The following is an 18577-nucleotide window of genomic DNA, read 5'->3' as shown; positions in this document are numbered from 1 at the left end:
TAAATATAACATAAAACACTGTGTGTATTTTCGAACAATTTTCTGTGCAAAAACCTTGAGTAAAGCAATACGAAATTAATTCATCTACATTGTGTGCAATGCAAAGGGCGCAATAAGTGAAATTAAATTATATAAATATACAGTCCAACAATGTATTATTGTTATTAACAGTTACGCTTGTAGGCGGCGGATGAGGTATTATGTATGTATGTTTACTGTAAACTGTCGCTACTTAAGCTACGCATAAAATGAAGAAAGCGTAAATTATATAAACACAAATAAATAAAAGTAAATAGAATTATTTATTTTCTACATAGATTGCGGCCAACTAAAGTATATTTATATTTTAAAGTATTTACCGTTAATATTACTATTTTTTTGGTTGCTATTTAACTTTAAAATATTTAAATAATTGAAAGTCAAAATAAACTTCACCGGCAGCATACCGCAATAGTTAGCGAGCAAACAAAATCTCACGAATATTTTGTTGACTAAAGTTATTAAATGAAAGAAAGAGTAATATATTTAATAACTGAGTATTTGAAGTAAAATAAATTATTTAAAAATAAATCAATGTTAATTTTTTTCGGTATTTTTGTTTTTTTTTTTGTTTTTTGTTTTGATTTGAACAACTATGTATATGCGATAGACTACTAACTTGCGACAGAATTTGTAAAAATAATATATTATTTAAAGTAGATCTACATATTGACATTTAACCCAATCCGATTACATTGGATCATATTGACCCATTTAAAAATATGAACAATCATGATTTTACAATTAAGCTAGCTTGGTTGCAGACTCCATAAAGTTCACTTTTCCCCAGTGTTTTCTCTATTTTTTGTTTTGTATAATAAAAAAGATCGAACTTAAAATTTACTAAGTTGGGTTAAGGGGCAGATCTCCGCAAATGCAGAGAATCTCACTGAGACAGTTTTGACTGTCCATTGTGACACCCGTAAAAACTCCTAACGGATCACTAAGATCCTTATGTTGCGACGAAGCGCTTGGACTCAATAATATAGTTCTTAAGTCGGCTAATGACGATTCCAGTCACTACGCTGCGTTCGCAGAAAATATGCCTACCGAGTTGCTTTAACCTAAGTCTGTCGAATGCTGGACATTGAAGGAGGAAGTGCTAGGACGATTCTTCTTCGCCTTCCCACAAACAGCTTTGGCAACTAGCGTCTGACATGATCCCTAGCCTCAACGCGTGTGTGCCTATTGGGCAATGACCAGTGGGCCAAAATGACCTCGCTACTGCGCAGGTGCTGGTTGTTCTCCAGCGCTTGGCGAGCTCACTCAAAGACAGTGTGTCCAGTGCTCTGGAGCAAGTGGACCACGGACTGCGCACACGTTTCAACTCCGGCGTCAATATTGCTAGGGCTCTCTTGCAAGCTGATCCACTTTGCAGTTTCCAGCGATTCCGCGGTGACCGGGTACCCACCCAAGTCGGATTTTGAAGTAGTTCGAAGCTACTGATAACAATGTTAGGCACTCCCTTACTAGCTTAGAGTGTACTGTCATCGAATCCAAGGACAGTAAAATTTACCAACAATTTGAAAACCAAAATTAATGTTAATTACAATTTCTACCTCTTGCATAATTTAATTCAATTTTCGAAAAATTACAAAAATTAAAAAAATTTTATAAATTTTTTTTATGTCATTTACGCTCTCTTTTTCAAACAAATGACAAGCTGTTGGAATATTGTTGTAGAAAATATATAAATATGTATCTTAAATTTACTTTGTACAGCTCAAATTGTAATTTAAGCTTATGCTATAGTGACGTCAGCATAGCAGCTGTCATGATTGCTGACGACTAGTGGTGGAATGAAGTTGCTTTTACTATAGTTAGGCTCAAATACTTAAATAAACTCGATTAACCATTAAATACAATTTATTAAAAATAGTATTTAAAAAAAATATTAATTAAAATTTAAAATGAATTATTTCTATTTAAAATATTTTTCAAAAAATTATAAAAAACAATGAAAAATATTAGCGGCAAAAACTGTCCATATTTAACACAGATTTAAATGTATATTTGCTCATTAATCCTAATTCTAAATTATTAATTTTGAGAAAAAAAATTTGAAAGCTGTTTAAACATTTTTTTCTCAAATTTATTTTCTATTAATATCAAGCACAAATTAGCAACTGTCAAGAAATATTTATATTTTAAAAAATATTTTCAAGTGATACCTAAATATATACACATGTCTATATAAACATATATCCCCAAAATATACCTAACTAAATTGTTATTAAAAAAAATTAATTGCCAACACGTGTTGTGGTGAAATTTGCAATTAATATTTTTTTCGCATAAATTTCGATACATTAAATTTTATTTATATTTATTATTTGTGTATTTTTACATTTCTACACTTATACATTTATGTATGTATTTTCGCACACATATGGCAACAACAATACAAAAAAATATATATTTACGTAAATTTACTTTTTAAATTATTTAATTGCCAATTCAATACTTTTTAAGCATTTAAATAAACAAAATTCCGAGTTTTTAATTCAAAAATAAACAATTATGCGCACACGTACATTTGTGTGTGTGTGTGTGTGTGTGTGTGTGTATGTTTGTGTGATCTACATACATGTGTGCCAACTGGGCAACCCACTGAGCAAAAACAACTTCAAAGCTAAATCTTAAATAAATAAATAAATATAATGAAGTGCAAAAAAGCGCGACGCGTGTGCAGCCGAAAAGTTAATGAAATTGTTAACACAAAAAATATAAACCAACAACAACAGCAACAACCAAAACACATGGGCACATACATATTTGCCAGCTTAGCGCGACTGCGCTGCCATTTAATTTAAATATTATCACAGCGCTTTTTTAATTTTCATATTTCATACACCAATTTGGGGTATATATAAAGCAATATTTGCCAGCTAAATGCAGATTTATGAGAGTGCAGCTAGTAGAGTAAGCTACAGATTTGCTAAAAAGTCAAAATAAATTGAATTTGAAAGTACTTTAAGGCAACTTGCTCTCTGAAATATTTTTAGTATGATATTATTTAGGTCATATTGTTTTTGTATTTCAGTTTACTATAATTCGAAATCACATAAAATAATTAATTTGAAATTTGAATCAAAATTCCCTGTTTGGTTTATTGGGCCGACTCAATTCATTACATTATTTTTAACACAAAGTCATTATACTTTTATGAATATTTGCATTTTATTGTTTATTTTTATTCTCGCTCTCACTCTCAGCTTATGTGTGCATAACTGTGCACACAAATCTTTTAAAAAATTTTGATTTTTTTGTATTTTTTTAACCGAAAGATATATTGACCGAAAAAACCGCTTAACGACCCTTCAAAGCCAAATCGGTTGCAATGACTAAAACGGCAAACCAGCAACAACAACATAGCAACACAACAAGTTAAAATCGTAAATCTCGGAAATGCGTTAATTTATTAATATAACGGTACTTTGGAATTGCATAATTTACCAGCACTTCGGGCATGTGATTCATTTGCGTACGTGCGCATGCGTTGGCTATAACCGAAATTGCTAAAAAATGAGTAAAGTCCACGCCGTTCTTCCCAACATACACTTTATTTCACACGTTCGCTTCTTGTGCATTTAAAATTTATTTCAATTCTTAATTGCGTGTCGATTATAAATTGCATTGATTTTTTATATGCCTTTCATTGCACAAAACAAGGCAAATTTTAAATCCGTTTCCAAGAAACATCGCAAATACCGTTTTAGCAATCAAAACTTGGGGATTCTTATTCTTAATTTTTTATTCAGGAAGCAAACATACATATATACATTGTAAACATGACTACGATCACGCATCCATTTCTTTACAGTTGATTCCTCTTCTTTTTTTTAGCAAACAAAGCTAAGAATTCTCCAACACTACTGAAGATCAATCTTACTTTACTTCTTCCTACGTTGCTTCGTGTTCTCCCTCTCCTTGTACGTCTGATCTTTCAACGTTTGTAATTCACTTCCTCATCCGACGTCATAAGTTGAAGCGGTTTTCATTTTATTTTCTCTTTTGAACGCTATATTCTTATTACAAATTTACAATTCTTCTCAATATGTGAATCATTCAAGTATTTATATATTGAGATATTAGTCAAATCTTGAGGGTACTTCCAAACCTGTCAGGTGAAATGTTTCAACTCCAGCAGAGAGATATTGAATTTTATTTATTACTAAATTTTATAGAACCTGACTCAAATTACCAAAAAAGTACCACAAATTTAAGCTATCGAATTTTCTTGTTACTTACATATGTATTAATTTAGACTGATCTCTTTAACTGCTCGATCGACAAAAATTGTCAATTTCTTTGATCTGGAAATCCCTTTCAAGTAAGTACAAGCTGCTAGTAACTCTTCATACTTCTTCGCACAAGAAACTAGAAGACGAACTCTCTAATATTTTGGAAATACATGCCAGAATTTGGAGACATTAGATAACACTATAAACTACTTGTGATAAGTGCTGAAACAATAGGTAATATCGTCATGGGAACACTGAAGAAAGATTTATTGTTGGTGTTAAAGCTTGGAGCTAAAGCTAGAGCGCTGAAATTTACATTATTAATACTTTTACTCGAGTGTTCCCTCAGTAAGTGAATTTAGTGGGACTCGAGATGTATCAAATAGAAGACTAAATGAACTATAAAACTGAATTAACAGTTTTTACGGAGCGTCCATATTTGACCATATTGAAGACCAGAATAGGCGAATTCTTCTCTCCGTGGAATCTCGTAAGTAATTTCCGGAAACATATTTCTCATGTTTTCCTCTATCATTTGAATTTACTGATGCAACACTTTTCTTATTCGCGAATATCCTTTCCTGATAACTCAGATCCATTAATTTCCTGAACTTTGGAACTCAACTGAACGAAATCAACTTTCCCTCGTCATTTCATAACCGTACAGCAAACAGTCAAACAAACTCACAATTTGAATACTGTAGCTATAGGCGGCAGCTGGGACCGCACACACACAGCACCAACAACACATCGGCCGCGATGTTAATGTCTTGTCTTATTAATTAATTTATGCAAACACGTTTTACTTTTATTATGTCAAATTTGTATGTTTGTCTGCTTATAAAATTTATTCTGCATTATTTATTTTTTAATTTTTTTCCCCCGTTTTTTTTTCCTTTTCTGTATTTTTCTTCGTCGCTTTTGTTTTTGTATGCATACATATTTAGCGGCATGTGCGTGTGCGTTGTTTTTTCTTAGTTTTGTTTTTGTTATTGCTTTATCATGCATTGTCTGCTCGGTCTGGCAGCATAAATTATACAAACGTTACCAATATATAATAAAAATTGATTAATTTATGCTAAAAGAGCTATTAGCAAATTTCAACACTTTGCAGAGCATGCGAAGTGAGGTTAGGGCTACGCGCTAAAGGGTTTACGGGAACATAAGTGCTGTTATTTAGTTTTTTCTTTTCTTTTAATACTAAAATTTTCTAAAAACCATTTGCTTGCCAAACACAGCCACTTGGCAACTGTTTGAAAAGGTTTAAAGTTATGCAGAAAAAAAATCTTTTAAATTTTTTATTCAAATTAATTTTTATTTAATATTATTTTTTTAAGGCATCAGCTACAACAAACGCGAATTATTTTTTTCTAAGTGAAACCGCAACAAACACGAGCGACCAGTTTATGCAGCCGTTTTTTAAATATTGCTGTGTGTTTGTTGTTGTTTTTATAATTTTTTTCCAGCCAAAATTTATCATCTCATTTGTATATTGCCAAACAGTTTGCCTGAAAGTTTGCTTGCTTTTTTATGATTGCTTTGTCATTATAGCTTAGTTATATTTTATTCATAAGTTAGGCTCCGCAACTACAACAACACACACTCAAACATATATAGTTATACATTTTAGATTTTCGCGTGTCACTATAAAAAATAAAATTAATATATATATATATATATATATATATATATATATAAATATATATATAAACTATAAAAGTGTGTATTGTCCGTATTGCCTTTCTGTCATTCGTCTTTTTCTCGCTTGGTTTTTCTTTAATTTACCTTTAATGGCCATAGCCTACTTTTTAATTGTTTATTATGTTGGTCTCTGCTACGCTGAGTTTATGTTATGATTATTTGTTGGTGTGTGCACTGCGCATGCGCGCCGCTTTTCTTCCAAAATATTATTTATTACACTTATTTACATATATAAATATGTATATATATTCATATATACTCTAATAAGTCGTTTTGTAAGACATTTTCAAAGTGTCCAAAGAGAGAGCAAAAATCTTTATTTTTGAGAGCGAAAAACTTTGAGGTAAATTTCAGTTTCAAAAGGTCAAACAAATGACAATGAAGACCGTTTTTCTAGACACCACAAAATATTGAAGAACCTAATAAATCGTCAAAGGTGGGGAAATTTCTCCACACTTTTGGTTTGAGACATATATCGTCTGATCCCCAAATCTTTCTATAAAACAGAATGACATTGCTATCTATTCTGAACCACTCAAAGATATTAGAAGTGTGTGAGAATTACAGAGAAACCTGTCTTAACGGACACCTCCCTTGAGCAGACATTTTTTCATGCACCAAGTTAAATTTTTAGAACAAATAACCCTCTTTTGGGCGGATATATTGTATTTGTTTTATTTCTGACGTTCCGTTTGTAAATCTAGTCAACTCAGAGCTCAAGAAACGAGAAAGAAAACATCTGAAGGAGTGAAAAATTTGTCAGTAAGGTACAGGAACTAGCTCAATCCCGTGTTTACTGACTTCAACTCAATTCAATCTTTATCTTCTCTAAGAAAGAAAAAAACCTTGATTGCTTGGCAAGCTCAGGGTTGTATCAAAATGAGTTTAAATTTCTTTCCAATACTTAAGACAAGTTTATTATATTTAACGTGGACTAATTTCAAATATTAATTTTAATAAATACAAACGGTCTGTTTACTTCTCGAAGCGACTTCGTTTAACTACCTATGAAACTAAATATTTATCGTTAGTATTTAATAAAAATGTAAGTTTATATAGTCTTACTCTTCGAAATTGCCGCAGTCAGCTACAGTGACTCTCTGTAAAATATTTCCAGTACTTTCTTTTCTATTCTTCAAATAAATTTATCCAGTTATTTAAGAACTTATATAATAAAATATCATTCGCTAATGTCATTTTAAAATCATTTAACCTAGAATTCAAATTAATACCAATTTCCATAAATTCTAATACAACACCAAATAATTTCAATCCACTTAGAAAAATAAGGTTATCAACTCGTTATTCATTTTACTCGAGTTAATTTTTTGTCATTTATTATTATGTTTTGCTTTGTTTTTTTTTTCAACAAACATCACCTGACACGAAATTCCCATCAAGTGAAAATACAATAAATGACATATCATTATTGTAGCGACACTACATCATATACAAGGCATATAGAAATATGTATATTGGTACGTACATGAGAAAATGGCATATTTTGTTTTATGATTGTTAAAAAGTTAAAAATCGTGGCACGTTCCGTTGAACGCGCTACATGCCGAGCACACGCAATCAAATGTAAAAGTAAATGTCACTACATGTGAGTGTGTATATATGTATGTATACATATTAATAATTCACAACAATAATTATAATTGTGCATAACATTTCACCTAAATCTAATAAAAAATTGTACTTTTTCGAAAACAATTTACAAAAAAAAGAAACAAAAGCAACAACATGTGAATAAAAGTAGTACAATGTGGCTTGAGGTATGTGTATAAATTGAATATTTGTGTGGAATGGAGGACGAAAAAAAAATATATAAAATATAAAAAAATATTTTTCAGCGCACTTAACGAATTCATAACCGTTATATGCATAGTGATTTGGAGACATGTGCTTTTTGATAAGTTTTTTTTTAGGTAGCAAGTTATACGTAAATAGATCTATAAATAGATTTCTAGATAGATTAAACTTCAAATATTTAAAAATAATAACCGTTATGAGAGTCAACGGTGCTCAAATGACGTGTGACAAAATTAACTATAAACCCATACAAAAAATACCCACATCTAGCGTAATATCTAAAACAATACCGAACCAGCCAAGCCACAAATGTATTCAAAGTTCAAAAGAAATCATGAGAAAAAATATTCCAAAACAAAAAAAATCAAAAAAACCAAATAAAAAAATAAAAAAAAATATGATAATAAAAAATAAATAAATAAATAATCGAGCGCACGTGTAAAAATTTTGAGTAATAAAATTTAATTTAATTTAAATATCAAATAACAACAACAACAACAACAAACAAGGTAAAGCACAAAAACGAGAATGCGCGGTATAAATGTTATTAATACCAACAACAACAAGAAATGCCTTTGTTAATCAATTTCTGTGCACCTGTATGCGTGTGTGTATGTGACAAAAGGCAAGAGGCAAAAGACCAAATGAAGAAACACGAATCATAGCGGATATATGTATGTGCAAACATATAGACGAATAGGCGCTAAAATTAATAGCCAAATTTGTGGTTGTTTGTTGTTGTTGGCCCATTCGTGGTGGCATGTGTGCGAAAAAGTTGTCAAACAACTGCAAAGTGTTAACAGTAGCAAAATATTTTCGCATTTCGCACAGCTTGGCGTTAGTGGATGAGACGTCGTTTTTTATAATTTTCATGTTTTTTATATTTCTTATTTTTGTTTTTTTTTAGTTCTAGTTTTTATTTGTCATATTTCATGTTTTAACACATTTTATCGCTGAGAATGTTGCTAAAAAGCTTGCATTGCGAACTTTGTATTTTTGCAAATATATTTGTGTATTATATTTACAAGTCCACGCGATCATGATGACATCCGTAATGACTCTCGCAAATAAGCCATCAAACCTGATGATAACAGAGTTCATTAGAAATGATTGACAGTGAATGTCTTCTACTACTATATAACTACCATATATAGCGTTCTCAATTTCTCGTTTTGCTTCACTGCAACTTAGATCTATTTCAAGAGCAAAATGTGCAATTACGACCTCATACCTCATGTAAACTTTGAAGCGTTTATCGCCAAATGAAATAGTTTAACAAATAGATCTGAAGCTATAAATTTATGTGGTTCGCGGGAAAATTTCAACGGAATTATTTGTAAAAATAATTCATATAAACGATGGTTAAAAGAAACAGATCGGTTTTGATTAAGAAGTTATATATTTTGTTAAAAAATTATCGATTTAAAAAAAAAATTAATCGAATTCTGTTAAAAAATTAGATTTCCTAAAATGTAATCGATTTGTAATCAAAAAATTTCGTTTTTGTTAAAAATATAATACATTTTGGTCTAAAATCTCGATTTTGAAAAAAAGTTAGATATTCTTATAATCGATTTTTCAAAACCCTAATTTCGAATTTGATGTAAAAAAATGGATTTTGGATAAAATATATCGATATGATTAACAATTCTCTTACTCCTAATCGATTTTTTGATAAAAATCCGAAGAATAATAATCGATTAATTTTAAACAACATGGTTTTGGATGAAAATATAATCAATTTAGGTTAAAAATTAATTTTGGTTAAAACTATCGATTTTTAGAAAAAAATTATAGATTTTCTTTATATAGTATAGTCGATTTTTAAAAGCCATAATTTCTAATTTGGCGTCACATAATGGATTTTGGTTAAAATATATTGATTTTTATAAAATTTATAGATTTTCTTTATAATCTATTTTAAATCAAAAATCTAAAAAAAACAATCGATTAATTTGAAATAATTTGGATTTGGTGAAATAATCGATTTTGACTTTTAAAAAATCGAAACTAGTAAGAAAATAATCGCTTTTGGTTAAAAAAATAATCGGAACTAGTAAGAAAATAATCGATTTCGGTAAAAATGTATCGATATTTTTCTCAAAAATTACATTAAGGTAAAAATGTTGGGTCTTCAATACTTGCTACCAAAACTTGACTACGTAGTCTATTTAAATTTATATTATTATTCACCCACTGACGAAAACTTAAAAAAATGTTATCTACAAAAGATAATTTACTATAAATCAATTTTTTCGAAAGTCATGCAGTTTACTTTAAATTCCTTCAAGCGTGAAATTGAACTGCAAGTATTAATTAAAACTATGACTTTACTATATTTTTTTTAAGCAACCTTGAAGCTGTTATTAAGACTTTTTTTAAACGTCTTCCATTTATAAGATTTTTAAAAACTGTAAATTAATGCAATGCTTTGATTGTAGGGAAAAAAAATATTTTTTTAATTGTAAGCAAATAGAAATGCAGTTAAAGGTGTGTGCATATGTATAAATATATAGACATATGTACATATGTACTAAGGTGCATACATTTGCATACATACATATGTGTATGTGCTTATAATTTGGTGCGTGTCTAAAACGCCATACAACGAAGAATAATGCACGGAAACGCAGCAATTTTAAAAACAAATGAAATGTAATGCAATCAAATGAATAAATATATGCGTATGCGTATGTATGTATGTAGGTGTGTGTGTAAAATATGTTAAACGCAGCGAAAAACGCATAGTCAGCATGACAAAAACGCCTAGGGTGCAATAAAAATGAAACAGAAGAAATTAAAAAAATACAATTTATAATTAAAATTGTAACACACACACACTCACGCACATAGAAATTACACGCCTACCAGCCACAACTAACCAGTACTTAAATGAATTGAAAAATAATAATAAAAAAATAGCAAGTAATATAATAACAATAACAATAACGTAAGACATTAATTAAAAAACAAACGCATATGCATCGGAATAAACGGTAAAAGAGTGTAGCAAATAAACCATGTATTACAATGCAAGAAAAATCCAATAGTCATAAAAGCCAAAAAAAAAAGTAATAATAATTGTATTGAGAAGAAAAAAAGCTGGATAAAAATACAACAACTTCAATTTGCTTAAAATAAAAAAGGTAGCAAGCAAAGAAAGCAATAATAAATAATTGCCCTGAATAAATTTTGTTATTATATTTCGTTTTTTTTTATGCATTTCACAAACTGCCGCACAATTGTGTGGCACACATTATTGCATGCAGCGCCAGTCCATATGTTGTTCTACTTAGTTGTGTGAACGCACATGACTACAAAGGTATTGACGACGGTAGGAAATAGGAATTGGAGGTATTTATCATATAAAAAAAATTAAAATTTTAAAATATTTTTTTTTTCACAAAAGTACTTGTTACAGCGTAAGCTCCAGGTATACTGCCTAAAATTATAATTTTAAAATATTTTTTTTTTAATTTTTTTTTTTAACAAATTGAAATTTATTATATTTTTTCAACGAAAATAAATTTAGTTTTAATTTTTTTTAATTTGTAATTTTTAAATTTTTTGCTTCAAAATTACATTTATTAGTCTACCATGCCTCCAAAATTAATTTCTTTCAATCATTTCACGAACTAATTTTTTCTATCTCACATACAACTCACTCGAAATTTTTCCTACCAGCTCAGTAAGTGCATCATTACCAAACAAATGTATGTAGCACAGCGTTGTCTCATTCATCAGTCGATTCGAGCGCTCGGCATACGTTTGACTGTTGCGGCAGTCTGTCGGTCGTACATTTAATTCGTTGGGGTATATCATTAAATATTTTTCTTATAAATTGCTAGGAAAAAATTGTGCCATTACATATGCAAGTACTATACTTATGTGCACACACACACATATACATATATTTATAGATTATTTTTTCAATTTTTTTGTTTTTCGTTTTCTTTTATGTGCGTATGTAATTAAAGAATAAAATTTATTTAATGAAAAGGCAGCAGAATTTATACATTTAATTATAATGGAGGCGTTAATGTTTAAAGTGCATTTGTAGACGAGCGTTTGCCGACAATAAGCGTCAAGCTTATACACACATACACACCAATATATACATACATATAATAATATATTTTTAATTGGAAAAAACTATAGTAAATTATAGCGATGTCATTGCAAATGTAATAAATAGGTCAAATAATTATTGTTGAAAGGGCGTGGCAATTCGGTTGTGCCACATACATACGTACCATCAGTCATTATAAAATATATTCAGGTTTCGTATGCGGGCCTATGTCATATACTAAGAAATAATTCTAGTATTTACTTCTCCTGCTCATTGCATATAATTTGTTTCATTATTATATTCATATAATGTAAATGTGAGTGGCTATGTCCTATATGTATATGTATGCACATGCCAATTATTATTTCATTTGATAAATTACATGATAGTAACCACGTTCAATATATATTAATGGACTCAATTACATATCGATGAAATAGTTGAATTTAAAACAAATAAATATTATTTATTTTTCAGCAACGCGTAGTGAGCAAAGACTAGGCTTAGAAGTCTATTATAAGGTAGTAGATTGTATTCTAAAGCACTATGAACAGTTCTTCCCAATAACCATTAAACTTGATTCTGCGTTGAAGTGTATCTCCAACTTCTAATACTAGTTTTAGGTCTCGTAGATGAATAATAACAGCACTTTCACTAGAAGGGAGAATTACTGTTTGGTAATATAGAGGTTTCTTAACGTGTTAAGGCTGTAGTTCCTAAATTGAACTAAACTATGATTCCACAAGGGTCTCAATTAAATTATTTATAATACAAAAAATTTATATTCACAAATTTTTAGTATTTTGGTTCTAGAAATTTTGAGTATTGGTAATAGGATTTCCAGATTTCATTTATCCAACAAATAATAGTGCAATAAAAATAGATCAGTCAGAATTATTTTGTGTCATACGATAATTAATACCAAAGAGTTGGAAATATTTATACCCTGAACAGACAGGGTATATTAAGTTTGTCACGATGTTTGTAACACCCAGAAGGAAGCCCACTCGGAGACCCTATAAAGTATATATATAAATGATCAGTATGTTGAGCTGAGTCGATTTAGCCATGTCCGTCTGTCTGTCCGTCTGTATATATACGAAATGAAATTTTGCAGATGTTATTTTCTCTTTAAGAAGCTGTTAATTTGTCGGTACTGCCGATATTGGACCACTATATCATATAGCTGCCATACAAACTGAACGATCGGAATCAAGGGCTTGTATGGAAAACTTCCGCATTTTACTACATATCTTCACGAAATTTGGTATGAGTTATTGAAATAATTTAATCTCCGAAAAAATTGTTCAGATCGGTTCACTATAGCATATAGCTGCCATACAAACTGAACGATCGGATTCTATGGCTTGTATGGAAAATTTTTCGCATTTGACGTGGTAGCTTCACGAAATTTGACATGGATTAGTAAAATGTTTTCTTTTTTTTACTTACGTCTTTAGATTTGCTTAAACACATAGTTATTAAAAGAAATGCACCTGTGAAGTGTATATTAGCTTCGGTACAGCCGAAGTTAACGTTTTTTCTTGTTTTAATTAAACAACTGTCATGGTATTCACTTCTCGGAGCCTACGCTAAAGTGGCGTCAAAAAACAGCTGAGATAGCTAATTTCATCATGACTAATATACCATACCAGGAAATTGTCAGAAATCACTAACTTTTAGAAGAAGAAAAGATATATTTCAAATAAATATATTTCAAAATACATAGGATAATAGTAATTGGTGAGAAATGAAGGGGTTAGGAACTGCTAGTCTAGAATATCTTGTTCTATAGACTTAAGTTTGAGACATAAAACAATCTGAATATTTTTCATTAACTGAACATAAATAGTGAGGTAGAAATTTATGTTAATGACATTGATATTAGTCACTAAGACCCATTTCTTCAGTTAAAACAAAAACACAATATATAAAAAAAAATAATTATTATTGAAAATTACACGCAGAAAAGAATTATTGGGCTACAAAAAATTAAGACCGACCCTAAAAAATATATGTATATTAATCTTTCGCAGACATTAAACAATAAACCTACATAAAGATTTTGAAGAAACTACCATAAAAACTCAAATCTTTTATAAGCAACCCGCGAAGCTAAACTCATTTACGACAAAGCACTGATTATGGACTAATAAATAATTTAATTTATTTATAAAAATAATTTATACGGCACACAGGTAGGAAAACGCTTAATCTGTTTAACTACTATAATACACGTCTATGTATGTCTCTGTGTATCTGCGGCATGTACATATGTAGAACAATTCCTTTATTCCTTTACTACCAAGGGCTCTACAATTAGGATGGAAGCGTAAATTATTTCTCCAACTAAGTTATAGACAAACACACACAGATTTGTGTATATTTAACTTTCGAAGTAATATTTTGTATTTCCATTTATTTATTTCACATTTATAGCACTATAAAATTTCGTATTTATAACCAATATACACACATAAACACATACATACAGACATGCAGACATTCGTAGATGGCAAACACTACGAAAGTAATAAAATAATGACAGACAAAATACAAAGGGAAAAGGCAGTGAATATTAAAAATTTATGAGACTACATGGGCATTGGAAGCTGAACACGAAATAAGAATAAGAATAAGATGAAGATGAAGATGAAGAAGAAGAACAATAAGAATAAAATTAAAAAAATAAATACATACAGACATTTAAGTATTAAGAATAAAATACCCACACACATACAAACAAGGCAAGGAGGTGCGAGGAGTTTTACGAAATTATAAGACGGCAGCGAAGAGACACGGACGGACGGACAGACAGCCGAGAAGACACAAATGCATTGTGCTCTACAAAGAGGATACATTGTGCTGGCATTCGTCATTGTTGTAAATTGCCACTTTTTTCTTTTCTTAATTTTTGTTGTAATAAAGTAATAAATATTTATAAACGTGCAGTTAAAGCACACACACACACACGCACAACAACACAGTCAAAATATGCAGTTGCGCTGTCTCAGCATCACTTGTGTGTACATATGTGTGTCTTTGTTGTTGTTGTTGTTGTTTTTCTTGTTATTTTTGTTGCATCGGTAAGATGAACGTGCCGGCAGATGCATTTGCATCCATCCAGCTCATAAATACAACGGTGAGGCAAGCAAGCGCACAGCAACAGCAACTACAATTATATCGATGTTACAAGAATAACAACAACAACAACAACAACAACAACAACAAATACAAACGGCAATAAAAATGCATTTCTTCAAACTGAACTGAGTAATATCTGATGATGCTACTTTGTTGTTATTATGCGGCTTATATTGTATGTGCATATGGATGTGTGTGTTGTTGTTGTTGTTGCAGTTGTAATTTTAATGCATTTCAACAGATGTGTTAAAATTCGTAAAGTAATCAAAAAAATATCGTAAGAAATGCAAGAAGCAATAAAGAAAGGCACACACGCACACAGTTACATATGCACACATGCAACACGAATGCGGGGGGTAAGCATGTGTGGTGTGTGTGCAAGAAAGAAGTAAGGATACTGTGGCCAAGAGAAGAGCAGTAGGAAAGTGAGAGAAGTGCAGTGCAAACGATTACACATATACATACATATATAATTCTATATTTCCAGCAGAAACAGGAAGCAATACACCGCAACAGCGGGCTAATAATGCGACCAGCGTTGTGTCTTCAAGAACTGCATTAACACAGTGTATACTGGTTGGGCGAGGGGCAACAGCAACACACCGCATGCAGATGATGATGAAATACCGCTTGAGACCACATGTACATACCTATACTTATATATGTATATACAAACGCACTCTTAATGGCAATCGAATGCGCAATTATAACAACAACAAATAGTTTACAGAAAAAAAAATAAATGAAAACTATCAATCGAATGTTGCAGTGAAAGAACAGTGACTTCAAACGCTGAAAAATGAAGAATGAGTCGTACAAACAATACAAACAAAATATGCAACAAATTAAATAAACACACACATACACACATACATATGTATATATGCACTGTACTGCCTTATAGGGTTGCAGAGAAAAGTAATTTACAGTGGAAATGACACGTTTGTGTTTTATCCCTTGCTTTAAATTATATTTACAAATGTGACTAATGCAGCAGTTTAAATAAATATTGGACGCGGAAGGAAATAACAAGATGTTGGTTCAGAATATCTGTTTAAATGAAATATTTAAATATGAAAATGAAATATGAAATAGAAATATTTTTTTGATGTGGAAATTTATTGAAAAAAAAATTATTAAAACAATTACAGAAAGAAAACAATTATATTTTTTCTATAAAATATTATATATTTTTTACAATAAAAAGCAAATTATATTCAGTTACATTAAAACTGTTCTAATAATATTTTCCTCCATTATTTTATTATTATTGATTGATGATGATTTTTATTTTTTTACTTTATTTAATAAGTAAATTTAATTTTTATTTTTTCCTAATTAGATTTTATTTTAGATTTATTCAATTTTGATTTTTAAACTTCTTTCAAATTATCTTCACATTTTTCTTTATTATATTTAAGTTAATATTCAATTTGTTTTTTATTTTTTTTTAGTTAATTTTTATGTTTATGGTAAAATAAATATTTCATAATAAATAAAAATAATTTAAAAATTTAAATTCAGAGCATGAATTTGATACTATTTTATATATTTTTTATATTACAACAACAAAATAATAAAAATTTATTCATTTTTAATTCAAATATCAAAGTTGTTAAACTTTTATATTTATTATACCCTGAACAGGGTATATTAAGTTTGTCACGAAGTTTGTAACAACCAGAAGGAAGCGTGGAAGTGTTGAACTGAGTCGATTTAGCCATCCAGTCCGGCTGTCTGCTCGTCCGTCCGTCTGTCTGTCTGTATATATACGAACTAGTCCTTCAGTTTTTAAGATATCGTTTTGAAATTTTGAAGATGTTATTTTCTCTTCAAGAAGCTGCTCATTTGTTGGAACTGCCGATTTTGGACCACTATATCATATAGCTGTCATACAAACTGAACGATCGGATCAAGGGCTTGTATGGAAAACTTCCGCATTTTACTACATATCTTCACGAAATTTGATGTGAGTTATTGCTTATAGAAATAATTTAATCTCCGAAAAAATTGTTCGGATCGGTTCACTATAGCATATAGCTGTCATACAAACTGAACGATCGGAATCAATGGCTTGTATGGAAAATTTTCGCATTTGACGTGGTATCTTCACGAAATTTGACATGGATTACTGCTAAAGGTAATAATATAATCTCCGAAGAAATTGTTTAGATCGGTTAACTATATAACCTTAATGTTTCTAGCAAACAATCCGGCTAAAAAGAATTAGTAAAATGTTTTCTTTTTTTACTTACTTTTTCTTACGTCTTTAGATTTGATAAAACACATAGTTACTAGAAGAAATGCACCTGTGAAGGGTATATTATGTTAACGTTTTTTCTTGTTTTTTTTTTATTTCCCGTTAACTTGTTATTATTTTATTTTTAACAAAATTTATGAATTATTATCTTATTAAAAACTATAAAAAAATAGTTTTTCATTTTGAGCTTTTGAATGACTTCCATAAATATTATTATTATTCACTTCTTCAAATTAAATTCAATTAAAATCAGCCAACCAATAATTAAAATAAAATTCTATAAAAAATTACTAAATTTCATTCAGAAAGCTTTATTACCATATTTCCCGCCCAAATACAGCAAATTTATTATGAACTTTACCGCTTATTATTTAAATATTATTCATAATTATATTAATATATTATTAGATTACACACAAACACATACGCGAGTTGGATTAAATATAAAGCATTTGGAAATACAAAACAACACAGACACGCTTGGCTCCACAGCTAAGCTAATTCGAATATATTTATTAGAACATTTTCAAACCGCAAAGCACACACACACACACCTACATATATGCGCAGACACCAACAGAAGTATAGAGGCTTTCCTTTAAATCACTTTAATAATACCCATAATTACAGCGCCCAAAACTAGCGCACAATACGAGTATGCTAGAAGCAAAAAATTCCGTATAACCAACTGTATGTGTGTTTGTTTGCATGTAATAAGCGCGCAGAAAGTTCAAAGACCCGCGTGAACGACGTGTAATACATATTTTCAGAAGCGAAATTAATTTAAGAAAAAATTACATAAATAATCCGAATCGTGTAGACATTGTACTCGCCCATCTGTGGCAAGCGAAATTTGCAACGGAACTTATTTAGACGCAGGCGAATGGAACAAAATATATAATTATATTTATATTCTAATAAAGAGGCACACAAGAGTGCAATAAAAACGCGATTCATACGGCGAAAAACAATTATGGGCACCCTTTGCCTCTCGTTTGTAGTACTCCTGTGGTTTGATGCCACCCTGTAGGTAAATTTTGAACAAAAAAATTGGAATAATATATTAAGATATCTCTGTAAAGGGTTGATTTTATTCAAAGGTTTGATTCCCTGAAGTGCATACAATTTTGAAACTCAAGATATAGATGTGAGATCGCCATTCTAATTATAATTAATCTCAAAACATACCAATTTACCACGATTACTAATGAAATTAGTAAAATCAGTCAGTCAAAGTTCAACTACAGCACTTGAATACTCTTGAAATTTTAATTCCAAAGATCATCAATCTATTTATAGGCAAAA

At 30.1% G+C, this 18577-nt stretch overlaps 1 protein-coding gene and 1 long non-coding RNA gene across 9 annotated transcripts in view; one reads left to right on the top strand and one right to left on the bottom strand.

The window, feature by feature from the left end:
- The window catches only part of LOC105214101 (protein bric-a-brac 2), an 81180-nt gene that overhangs the window by 25408 nt on the left and 37195 nt on the right, over positions 1-18577 (bottom strand). The window lies entirely within an intron of this gene.
- Positions 8067-16160, top strand: LOC128921322 (uncharacterized). The gene is made up of 3 exons (XR_008470774.1): positions 8067-8308; positions 15254-15437; positions 15500-16160. It is a non-coding gene; the product is annotated as an uncharacterized LOC128921322 (long non-coding RNA).

Source organism: Zeugodacus cucurbitae, chromosome 4 (assembly GCF_028554725.1).
Source record: "Zeugodacus cucurbitae isolate PBARC_wt_2022May chromosome 4, idZeuCucr1.2, whole genome shotgun sequence".
NCBI lineage: Eukaryota > Metazoa > Arthropoda > Insecta > Diptera > Tephritidae > Zeugodacus > Zeugodacus cucurbitae.
This window is presented reverse-complemented; position numbering and strand designations above follow the sequence as displayed.